Below are 13,381 nucleotides of genomic sequence, written 5' to 3'. Positions count from 1 at the left end.
CATTGTTTCCAGGGTTGTGTGTCGATATATAGGGTATTATTTCGAGATGAGGTGTTGGAATCCGTTTTGTTTCGCTTAGTGCTTTGATGCCTATTTTCTTGGCACGCTTAATTCCATCGTCTATAAGTGAGAGTGGATAGTGTCTCTCGGCTAGTGTTTTTCTGAGGTTTGAAGTCGAAAGTCCCGAGTATTTGCAACAGACATTTTCGCTAATTTAACAGGAATATTTGTTTTGGTATGTTTCGAGTGGCATGAACTAAACAGAATATATTCCTTCGACTTCGTTAGTTTATGGTAGATATCAATTTCTCTTTAGGTGTTGACATTATTTTTATGAATACATCTAGGAATGGGAGTTGTGTTTTGCTGTTCGCCATTACAAACTGAATATTTGTATTTATACTATTTAGTAATAATTTAAATTCGAAAATGTACCAATGGTATCATTCCAAAAAATGAGAAAGTTATCCATATATTTTTTCCAGTTCTCTCTTTTATGATGATATAATGGGTATCTATATTTTTGTAGAGATACTTCATATATGTTTAACTGTAAATATCCCGTTATTAGGTTCGCAAGAACTGAGGCTGCTTTCGTTATTATCGCAATTCCACATTTTTTTCGGTAGTGCGTGTCATCACATAAAACGTAATTGTTCTGGAGGATAACTTTTAGAGTTTCAATAATAAAGTTAATACAAATCCTGGTTCATGCGTTCTGGAAGTTCTTCGCGATAATTTTCCGGCCACAATTTGATTGCTTCTATTCCATAGATGTGTAGGATATTGGACTTTAAATTACCAACATCGAAGGAATCCATAATTGTCGCTTCACTAATTGTTTTTGATAAGTGGTTTAGCATATCTAGATCGATTCTAATTTAACGTTTGATGTATTTCAAAATAGATTTTAGTATGATATCTAGAAACTTGCTTAGATGGTGGGTTTCACACGCTGGCCCATCTATAATCTTCTAGCGCTTGGATAGTGAAGTATATGCCTGGTGATTACTTCCAGACTTCATTAATTATCTGGCTCTTGTGTACTTTAGGTACGCCGTAGAAAAGATTAGGTTTACATTTAAAATTAGTGATATAATCTATTTCTTTTTCTCTCAGACCCTTTCCTTGTAGATAATTTAAGGATGAAAGATATTTCATTGTTTTTTGTTGTTTATACTTTTCAACTTTTTCGTACAAGGTATTGTTTTCTAACATGGAAAGTACTTGGTGCTTGTAGTATTCTATGTCCACGAGGACTATAGCACTTCCTCTGTCGGCTTCTTGGATTGTCAGATTTTTTGTTGTTTTTCAGCTCAATTAGATTTTCTTTTTCATTCTATATTGTTGAGGTTTGTATTCGCTTGTGCAAAGTATTCGGGGAAATTCAGGATATGGTCGCAGAAGTCATCTAGTATTTTATTCCTGCCTTTACGTGGAAGATAATTGACCAGTCATTCAACCTCGTTGTTGTAGTCATTTAAAGCTTCTCTACATCGTAGTTTTCTGCAAAATTCCGTAGTATTACCTTTAATTTCATTCTGATTCGTCCTGCGTGGGGTTAAATAAAATGTAATCCTTTTGGAAGTATGTAGATTTTTGTTGCTGAGGGAGATTTCTTAGATAAATTCATTACACTGGGTTTCTCCTGTATGTTTTGTTGCAACGTGTGAAACTGTTTCTCTGCACTGGATCTAAAAAAAGCCGTTTGCTGTAATTACGTTGATATAGATTTTTAGTGTTATTAATTATATTTGAATTGTTGGGAGGCTGGGTTTGCTGTCTGGGTAAATTTGTTGGGATTACGTGGTTCGAGTTTCTTCGTTGAGGTTTAAATGTAGTCCACTGGACGTTTCTAATTCGTGGAGAAAAATTAATATTCCTAACTCTGGGATGGTTTCTTCTAGTATTTCTTATTTGTGAGGTGTCCCTATTCCTAGTTTGAAAACGGTTTATTTCCAAGTTTTATGTGCTGGCGTTTTTTTTTCTCTATGGATGTGTATAGTTTGATCTAATCGGTTGTTTATTCATTTCTATGTTTTCATTCTAGATTATTTATCTGAACTGTACTCTCTTTTGAACTGAGTTTCATAACTGAAAGAAAATTAGTATTTTTTTCCCTACCGTTGAAGAGAATTTATTTCTTCAAATATAGACCTTTCTTTTCATACTTTGAGAACACTTTCCAAGAGCTGTTCGTCAGCACGCTTAGTGAATTCGATACGCATGTCTTCATCAATGGATTTATATTTCTGTTCGTTGGTCGATGCGCGTGGTTTAAGTATCTCAATTTCTGATTTCATTTTTTCTGCCGTTAATTTCTCCCTAAGTTATCTTTGCTGTTCGGGCTCTTCGGGGATTGGTTTGATTTGTAGTTTGCGTGGAAGAATTAACGGTGTTGAGTTCATCCATAGTTCGTGTATTTCTGCCTTATTATTATTTTCAATGATGCTCGAAAATGTAAATTTCCTAGCGTTTAGATTTTTGGTCCAAATACGGTTAATGCGGATTTAAATTAGATGTGCTGATTGGTATATTTTCATTGTATGCTTGGTAATTTGAGGATTTTTCTTTTTCAAAACTGTTTGCAAAAATTAGGTGTAAGATTGTGCATAGTTGGTTTAAATTTTGACTAATCTTCTCTGTAACTTGCCTTCACTGTTCATTTTCAGTTGTTTCTCGGCTACATCAATTGTAATTTATCGATTTTGTTAATTAGTATGGCTAGACTTGAGCTAATTTCTTTTAATTCTTTCAGTATGTCCTTGTTGGTGATTTTATCCAGTGTGTTTGTGATTTACTTCGACATCATTTTCAGTTTCACGTGCAGTAAAAAGGAATTTCGTTGAAGAAATTTTCCTCACGCAGTGAGTTGTAGTGAAAAAAAATATATAACAAAAGAAGTAAACTGCACACAATTTATATATATTTAATACATTTTAAAGGATGTAATATTATGATATATATGAGAGAGAGAAAGAGGGAGAGACAGTGTATGTGTGTGTGTGGTGTATCTCTGTGTGTGTATCACCCCCTCATGTATATATTTTATATATATATATATATATATATATGTAGGTCCCGGGTTGAGTCGGGGTTAACCACAGTAAATAAGGTACTCAATACATAGCAGAGTAAATTAATTTATTTTATAGAAGGAGCTTCTACAGGACTAGAACTGTTTCATTCAAAAGAAATCATCAGGAGCTTCCTGATGATTTCTTTTGAATGAAACAGTTCTAGTCCTGTAGAAGCTCCTTCTATAAAATAAAAAAATATATATATATATATATATATATATATATATTAATAGTTATCGCCATACTAATATGGCAGTCTATAAATATAAGACTAAAGCTGTCGCTGATTAGCTCCAAGTAGCCATCGCCTCTAGCTAGCTATATGACACACGAACCTGCGTCCATTACAACCTTCGAACAGGGGAGGTCAGCCACTTCACCTTGCTAGTCAGACATCTGCAGACATGTTTCCGGGTTGTTGCCCTTTATCAATGCAGCGTAGTCAGAACCAGCAGGTTTGTGTGTCATATAGCTAGCTAGAGGCGATGGCCTCTTGGAGCTAATCAGCGACAGCTTTAGTCTTATAGTTATAGACTGCCATATTAGTATGGCGATAACTATTAATATCCAGTAACGCTGCCGTTATCTCCTTTACAGGGACTTAGTAATTTTAATATTTCTATTATTGAAAACAAGTGGATGTATTCCACTGTAACTAGATAAATAAAATCTTCGAACAGACGGTCAGTAGCGACACCTGCTGGTTCTGACTACGCTGCATTGATAAAGGGCAACAACCCTGAAACATGTCTGCAGATGTCTGACTAGCAAGGTGAAGGGGCTGACTTCCCCTGTTCGAAGGTTGTAATGGACGCAGGTTCGTGTGTCATATAGCTAGCTAGAGGCGATGGCTTCTTGGAGCTAATCAGCGACAGCTTTAGTCTTATTTTGTGTGTGTGTGTGTGTTTTTATATATATCTGTGGATGGGTCTTTCTCGCTCTCTTTATGTTTTAACTCCCAACCACAGTTTGAATATCTACGTTCGTGTGCTTATGCCCCTGTCCGTTTGCAGATGTTCAGAGAGTAACCGATGATGGCCAGGCTTCAAAAATAAGTACTGATGTCAATTCCTTCGACTAATTTATTTCAAGTCGTTGACCAGCATAGCTGCAGTGTAATGGCTAAATCAAGTAAAAGACAAAAAGATAAACACCATCATCTGAATGTAGAACAATACATATGCTGTTACGCATGTACACATATATGTATCAATGGACACTGCCTCTTATATTGACAACTCTAAAAGCGGAATGTAATATTAGCTTTTAAAAAGTGATATTACGCTGGAACATATTGGTGACTCATGAAACACGATTAACAAGTAAATGGTAGCGTTTGATGTTTAAATTCAATTACAACAAATTGAAGAAATTTTTTATCTCCCACTTCTTAAATAACCTTCAAAGCAAAAACCTCATTGCTCTCATTTCATTTTCTCTGCAGTTATTTTGTTATTTATATTATTTTTATGTTATATTCTCTGATTTTCATTGTGCTTTTTTTTTTCGGTTTTTCGTATTTTATGGTGTTATTATTGACATTTGTTTTTAATTATTCATTTCTCTTCATTTCTTATAGTTGTTTCATTTCTGTATCATACATTTAACTGACATTTCAGGTAAAAGGGGAATGACATGACATTTTAACTTCAAACATCGCAGTACAGTTGCGGCAAAGAATTACAATGGCGTTAGTCGGTGCCGTTGTCATAACGAAGACGTTCCTTCGAATGTTGCTGATAATGTTCGTCGACATCATTGTCATTATCATCGTCATCATTTTTATGTCTATGATGATACTGATGATGGTGATGATAATAATGTTTCAAGTTTTGGCACACAGTAGGAATTGGGTTATTCGATACATGGACCTCAGTACATGACTGGTACCGTTTTTTTTTGTTGCTCAGTTCTAAGGCATAATTCACCCCTGTGGTATTTGAAATAAGAATGTAACTGCTTCACATTTCATCCTTCTCCGTGCCCAAACGGCACGAATTTTATCAGACAAACAGGTGAAGTGTAAAGTTTATCCCACCGAAAGTTTGAACTACGACAACTGCAACAACAACAATAACAATATCAACAACGATAATAATAATAATAATCAGCAACGTAATTCAAACTTTTGTTGGTATTAAGTTTACATTTCACCTCTTTGCCTGATAGAATTCGTGCCATTTGGATACGGGGTGGAATGAAATGTGAAACAATTGCATTCTCTTATATGTTTCAGTCATTTGACTGTGGTCATGCTGGAGCACCACCTTCAGTAGAATAAATCCACCCCTGGACTTATTCTTTGTAAGCCTAGTATTTATTCTATCGTATTCTTAAGCCGAACCGCTAAGTTACGGCTTCATAAACACACCAACATCGGTTGTCAAGCGACGGTGGGGAGACAAACACAGACACACACACACACACACACACACATATATATATATATATATATATATATATATATATATATATACATATATGTATAGATTTACGTATGTATATATACGTACACACACACACGTATATATATATATATATATATATATATATATATATATATATATATATATATATATATACATATATACGACGGAATGTTTTCAGTTTCCGCCTACCAAATTCCACCCAGAAGGCTTTGGTCAACCTGAGGCTACAGTAGAAGACAGTTGCTCAATGTGCCACGCAGTCGGACTGAACTCAGAATCATGTGGTCAAGAAGCAAGCTTACTACACTGCCCCGCCTGCGCCTATACTTACATTTTTATTTCAAATACTGCAGTGGTGAACTTTGTCTTAGAATTAAAGAAAAAAGAAAGTACCAGTCATGTACCGAGGTCGATATATAAACTAATCCATTTCATATTAAAATTTCTGGCCATCTGCAGAAATAATAATAAAAGTTTTAGAAGAAAAATAAGGGGTTCACATTCAATGCGAGAACAGTCTACAGAAAAATAGGAAAGGAGAAAATAACTGTTGAAGACCTTCTCCCAACCTCCCATGGTAGAAGTTGCAAACTTTTGGAATAAAATCTGGAGTAAAAGTCAATGAAAATGCAGACTAGATGAAATACGCAGATGCATCCTGCCAAAATTTAACAGAAGAAGGATGGGAAGACATCACAACAAGAGACCTAAGGATGACACGCACGAATGTTCATAAGGAGGAATCCCCTGGTAATCACAGGGTGCCAAATTTCTGGCTAGCATCGCTCCCGTGCGCACACGAAAAATTAGTCCAATTATTCAATGAAGTTATGAGAGATCCAACGAAAACACCTGATTGGTTAGCAAGAGAGATTACTTACCTGCTCCCGAAGAATAATGAAACCAAATTTCTTCAAAACTAAAATTTTAACATCCATCCTCGTGCAAAAAACACAGATTTATAGAACAAAACGATATTTTTCCCACTGAACAAAAAGGGCACCGACGAGGCTTCTATTGATGGAAAGACCAACTCTTAATTAATCGCATGATCCTTGAGAACTGCCATAAGAAACGCAGAAATCTCAGTCCCGCATGGATTGATTATAAAAAGACCTTTGACAACACACTGCATTCATTGATCTTGAAATCGTTGGATATCTCAACATTTCTACAGTGATTTCAAACTTCTTGAAGCACAACATATCAGTGTAGAATACAAATCTACAAATTATATCATTCTAATGGAGTACTGACCACAAAAAATGTTAATATCACTGCGGAATTTTTCAAGGTGACTCACTTTCACATTTAATCTTTTGCGTAGCTCTAATACCCGTGAACTTAATAGAACATGGTATGGCTATAAAATTGGCGACCAGAAAATAAGTAATCTATTTTATATGTATGACTTTAAAATCTATGGCAAAGGCGATAATGAGCATTTAGTGGTGACATCGGAATGGAATTTGGTCTTGATAAATGTGTCAAGGCCACCTTCGAGTGAGGGAAATTGAAGACCTCACATTCAGTGGTGTTGGATGTTGATAGTGATAAAAGAACTCGAGCAGGAACAAACTTACAAATACATCAGAATAAATGGGGGCACTGACATTTAGCAAGCAAGTATGAAAGATAAGATCAGGTAGGAATGTTACAGGAGAGTTCGAACAGTTCTAAAATTCGAGTTAAATGCGCGAAACAAGGTGTTAGCTATACAAAACCACCACAATTGGAATGGCAAAATATCTTGAAACACCTAACGGCTAGATGAAAATCTCGTTGCAAACCACGGTAGATGAAAGAAACTTAATTCTGTTATAAAGGAGAGCAAAATATTTTCAAGTGAGTTTTTGCATAATACCTAGGTTGAACAGCATGATGGAAGTGCAGCAACTGTAGTTGCAAAGAAGATGAAATTATTAGCAAAGCAAAATGAGTTTGAAAAATTGGCTGATACGTGGGAACAAAACCTCTGCATGGCAAATATGCGGCTTGTACACCAGAAGCACTTCCATCAGTGGATACGGAGCTCAGGCAGAGAGGGAAGACTTTATCTTAGCTGCTCAAGTTCACATCTTATTGACCTAGAACTATCAAACCAATATGATGAAAAATGGTGTAGATCCAAAGTGCTGATACGACAACGATGCAATTAAAACAGTGGACCATCTAATCTCTGGGTGTAAGGCACCTGTAAACTACAAGTCAAAAGATGACAGAGTTGGATAATATTCACATTGGATGTGTTAGCATTATAAAAGCAAAACTGCTGGCAAATGATACAAGCACCACCGGAGGCTGTAACTGACGAAGAAAATATAACGATTCTTTGGGACCGGATCATCAATGCAAATAAATTAGATATTGTTGTAAAAGATCAAAACTATAAAGACTGTTTATTGATTGACATGAGCATACCCTGTGACCATAATATCTTGGCAAAAGAATTTGATAAACTCAGGAAAATATATATATATATATATTATATAGTTTATAGATAAGAGGCAGGTATTATCTGTTTAGAATACACTTCGTAGTGTTCAAGAAATTTGAACTTGGGCAGGTAGGGGAGTTATTATAAGAACAAGCAAGTTGCGAAAGTCGATATACAACAAAATATTAAATACATTTCACACAAAAAGAACATATACGTATGTATACATATATAAACACAGTTCGACTTATTCAGAATTGAAATGACATCAGGGGTTGAGTAGGAGTTTTACGAGTCCAACAGAAACAGCTGTTGAATTATATTTCCATTCCGTGTAAGTCAGACTTTTTTCTATATGTATACATGTGTACATTTTTTTGTAGTAAATGTATTTAATATTTTTTGTATATCCATTTGCCTAACTTGCTTATCCTAGCCCACCTGGAAAAGTCTTTTAAGTATTTCGGGACAACATGGACCACTCAAGCAGAGAGTTGCTGTTGGTTGAGAAATATCCAGGCATAGGTACTTTATCCGGTATTTTCTGAACGAATTTGTCCAGGAACCGTTTGAAAGTCGTTGGGCCTTTTTCTACTCAATTTCTTTCGGGATAACATTGAAAAGAGTGGGATCATTTGCAGTGAAGAAATTGTGTAGCAATGTTCTTATATGATGTGATCTCGACCTTTATAGGAGACGCATAGTCTTGGATGAATGGTAAACACAATACCGATATCATTTGGATGATATTGGGGAATATTTTCTACATGGTGCGAATAAGGTATCGTTCACAACAGCGTCGCTGAGAATAGAGTCTTAGCTATTTACGTCAAGCCCAATAATCAAGTTCCATCATGCCGTTTATTTTTTTAGTGATTGATCTTTGTGGCGCCTCTATCCTCACTATGTTTTGCTTTTTGTAGGGGTACCACAAGAGGAAGCAGTATTCGAGATGGGCCCTAGCGGATGTGGAGAAGAAAAGGATTATGGTTTTATGATATCTAGATGGAAAAGTTCATAAACTTTTTTGTTGACGTGAACACTCCAGCTAAGGTTGCTGTCGACAGTTACACCTAAGACTGAGAGTATCCTACGGTTCAAGTAGGTCTCCCCGGCGGTAGTGTATATGGTTGTTTGAGTGTGCCCTCTTTTCCAAAGTGGATAAGCTCAAATTTTTCTTCATACAACTGCATATTGTTTTCTTGTGCAATCTGGGTTACTGCGCATAGGTCCGATTGAAGCATCGTTCGATCATATGCTCTCTTAATGACGGTCTTGAGTGGGTGCCATCAACCACAACATGCTGGGTCTTGTTTCTTAGGAAATATTTAATCCATTGAGGTAGCTTTTTACGGACTCCAGCGTTAGATAGTTTCCATAACAGTATATTGTGGTCGACTCCATCAACGGCCTTGCTGAAATCAAGGTATACGACATCAGCGTTGGATCCCTCAGTGTATTTAAGATGTCATCAAAGCGGTGGAGGAGCTGGTTGCAATTTAGAAGATCATTTTGCTCTAGGAAGGCTGTTATTCTTGATCTCAACCATCTCTCAAATATTTTGATGATATGTGAGATGAGTGAGATTGGACTGTAGTTTACTGGGAGTGATTTATTCCCTATTTTTAAAATGATAGGAACGACTGACTGGGAGAGAAGGTTTTGAGGGATAGAACCGGCATCCAGTGATTTCCTCCGGAGATTTACAAGCGGAGCTCCAAGTTGCACTCACAATATTACCATTTTTCTCAGCGTCATTATATTTACTAATGGAACGTCTAGTTCCCGGTAGGTGGGTAAAAAAGGGGCAGCTTTATTGCAAACATTCTCGCATGAAGAGAATAGCGGCAGATATTGGGATTTGGAGGTGGGATATGTGGAAATTGTTTGTTTATGGAAGATTTAGGAGTGAATGATTCTGGGTATGATGTGGTGAATTTGATTGGGCTGAGATGTTAGTCATCCTGCTGCTGGGTTGTAACGGTGAAGGATTAGTAAGGGTTGTCGTGGTGGGGACAGTAGTAGTAGTTGATGATGGCGATGGTGACGATGACGGCGCTGGCATCGACAATAATGGAGGTGGTGTTGCTGGTGGTGATGATGGCGATGGCAGTGATGTTACTTGTAATGATGATGATGGTGATGGCAGTAGTGTTGCTGGTGATGGCAGTGATGTTACTTGTGATGATGATGATGATGATGGTGATGGCAGTGGTGTTGCTGGTGATAGTAGTGATGTTACTGGTGATGGATATGAGGAATTGGTTGTTATGGTAATCATGGAGGTAGGTTGTTTTCGTTTAGTAGAATCGGAGAATATTAAGTGGAGTATTATAAGATGCTCCTTAACGAGGCGGTAGAATTTCGAAATATGCTTTAATTTAAATACCAATTGTTTTGCTGTTCGATTGTCAAAAAGTGGGGCAATTTTAGAAGCAACGACACTGAGGCATAATGCTTGTTTGTTGGCTTTTTGTGAAAGGTCAAACCAGCAGTTGAATGGAATAACTATTTCACTCTGTCCAGTAAAATTTCCTTTTGGCTATTTTGCTCATGGTGATAGTAGTTGCTGTCTTCTTTCTTTCGTTTTGCTATTCAATAATTTTGAAAGTCAAAGGTATTTGAATTTTTCTAAATTATGTGATAGTTTAAAATATATATGCTTGTGCATCTGACTGTTAGTTTTAAACAGAGATATACGAGTGAAACGTCATGGTGATATTAATTGCTCTAAAGTGATTTTATTCTGTTTGTTATGTGTCTTTTCGTTTTGCAAGTCAATTATTTAGGTGGATTTTCTTTTCTCTATGTGATGGAGAAAAGATAATTTCGAAAGTGAAGGGTGTTCGAGATTTGCGAAATGTTGTGATAGTTTGATATGTATAAGCTTGTACATGTATCCGTAACTTTTAAACAGAGATATACGAGTGGAAGTCAAAAGTGTATGCGTAAATTGTGAGTGCTCAATGAATTTAATAAATTCGCAAGAGTCATGTGTATGTGCGTATATTTCATAAAATCAGAGGAGAAATATACACTGTACTCACGAGAAATTATTTGTTTTTCCAAAGGTTATCGCAGGTACTATAGGGGTCAAAATCAATTTTCTGTTTGTTCAACTACTTACTAAGCAGAGCAATGAAAAAAACACGGCTACTACGGCTGCTTTGCGCACACACATGTTATATACGCACGCACACACGTTATACATACATACATATATATATATATTATATATATATATATATATATATATATATATATATTATATATATATATATAACGGTTGTATACTGTCAATTTAACGTGGCAGTAGGGAATTATACCACCGCTGTTTAGCCCTAGGAAGCATCGACGCTTCCGGTCGGCTTCGACACACTGTGTCTTTATATATTTACGAAGGGGAGACAAATACCTCCAACAGCTAGGCCTATATATATATAAAATATAGCGTATATAATTATTTTGGAAGGTTGTTTGCATGTATGTGTGTATGTGTGTGTTTTGTGTATGTGCATGTGTGTGTGTATGTGTGGTTGTCTTTCAATATATACACAACGCAACAGCGACTTTGAAAAAGGCTTTCACGTTGAAAAGCTTATGAAGATACGTGCATGGTTTACAAATGTTAATAACGATGACGTAGTGGCTGGGGAGGGCCTAGTAATAATAATAATAATGATGATAATAATAATGATGATAATAATAATGATGATAATGATGATAATAATAATGATGATAATGATAATAATAATAATAATAATAATAATAATAATAATAATAAACCTTTTCAAGGTTGGTAAGTCAATATCATCGATCCCACTTCTCACTAGTACTTATTCTGTCAACTCCAACATGATAAAACACGAAGTCGATCTCGCTGGAATTTGAACTCAGAACAGAAAAGAGACGAAATGCCTACAAACATTATAAGAGATAATATTATATGAAAGATAACATCCCCAAAAATAGCTTTGAGGAGTTAAACATTAACAGACCAGACAAGGCACCAACACCTGGCAAAGACATCATCCAGAAGCAGAGTCACAAGCAGATATAGTTCAGAAGAAATGAAATACAACTCTGAAAACTAAGTATTAATGATTTCAAACCTCCGGCAGAAATAGGAAATCCTGAATAGAATACCTTTGAAAAGATTTAAGAAAAACACCCCCACAAAAAAAAAAAAAATTGTACGAAGCTATAGAGACTATCGAATGAAAGATGAAAAATACTGACGACCTTAACTGAAATAACCAGCCTCTAGATAGTATCGTTTCAGCCATCACTGACACAATATAATAAAAGCGCGAGAGAATAGCGATTACGAAAAGGAAGCAAATTGCTTGGGCGGAGAAACACCATGAGCAGCAGGAAACTGCAAGAACAGCTATTATTCGTAAGTAACGCTGAAACATTAGTAACATTGCTTGGATGTTCAGGACAAATAGAGGGGGGATCGCTGAAGAGACCCCTAATGTCCACCTCGTCATCCAACTGCGACTCTCGGCAATGGAGGTAGAGTATTGCAAAAAAAAAAACCAAAAGGAACACATAACAGATACGAAATACGGGAAATGTAAAGTTATTGTTCCAGATATAAATCCTTTAGTTAGGATGATTTGTCATACGAGCTTTACGATTTTTGCCAGAGGTTTCGCAGGTCTCTTTCCGCAAATCATAAGCTTTGGTACCTGGATCTTAACTTATTGTGGATGACACTCAACACTCAATCACCAATCTCAAAATCCAGTAGAGCAATTTGGGGAGGGGGGGAGGGCCTGCTGTGCACTCGTGTCAATTATAATTTCCCTGAAATATTTCTCGAACCTGGTTGTTAGTGCCCCAAGTGACCCTAAAACTATTAGGATAACTGTTACTCTCCTCATTGCACACAGTCTTGCAAGTTCGTCTTTCAACAGTCTGTATTTTTCCTCGTTTTTTCAGCTCTTTTTTTTTATCAACGCATCTATCCCCAGGTATGGCAATATCCATGATCTTACTTCCCTTTTTTGTTTTATCCACTACAACAATGTCTGTTATCCGAGCATCGATTAAGGAGTCACATTGGATTGTAAAATCCCAGAAGATCTTACATTCATTGTTCTCAGTGACGCCCTCTAGTTCATGTTTGGATCATTCCCGTGCTGTGCCCAAATAGTACATTTCACACATTCTCCAGTTTCCTTTGATATTGATTACATAACAAGTACCTGCCGAGCGACTACCATTCACGTAGGGAAGGCGTTGTAGAGTAATGTTATTGTTCACCACATCTTATCTTGTTCGATTTTGTAAGATAAATATGAAAAAATACTACAGCTTTTGAAAATATAGATTACAAGGACACGAATTTACGGAGAATGTGAGCCGCATTGTTTAGTCCTATGTTTAGGACTTCGTATGTATTAGGTTTTTCCGGGAATGTAGTCAAG

The sequence above is a fragment of the Octopus sinensis genome, linkage group LG2 (assembly GCF_006345805.1).
Source record: "Octopus sinensis linkage group LG2, ASM634580v1, whole genome shotgun sequence".
Taxonomy (NCBI): domain Eukaryota; kingdom Metazoa; phylum Mollusca; class Cephalopoda; order Octopoda; family Octopodidae; genus Octopus; species Octopus sinensis.
Note: the sequence above shows the minus strand (reverse complement) of the source record.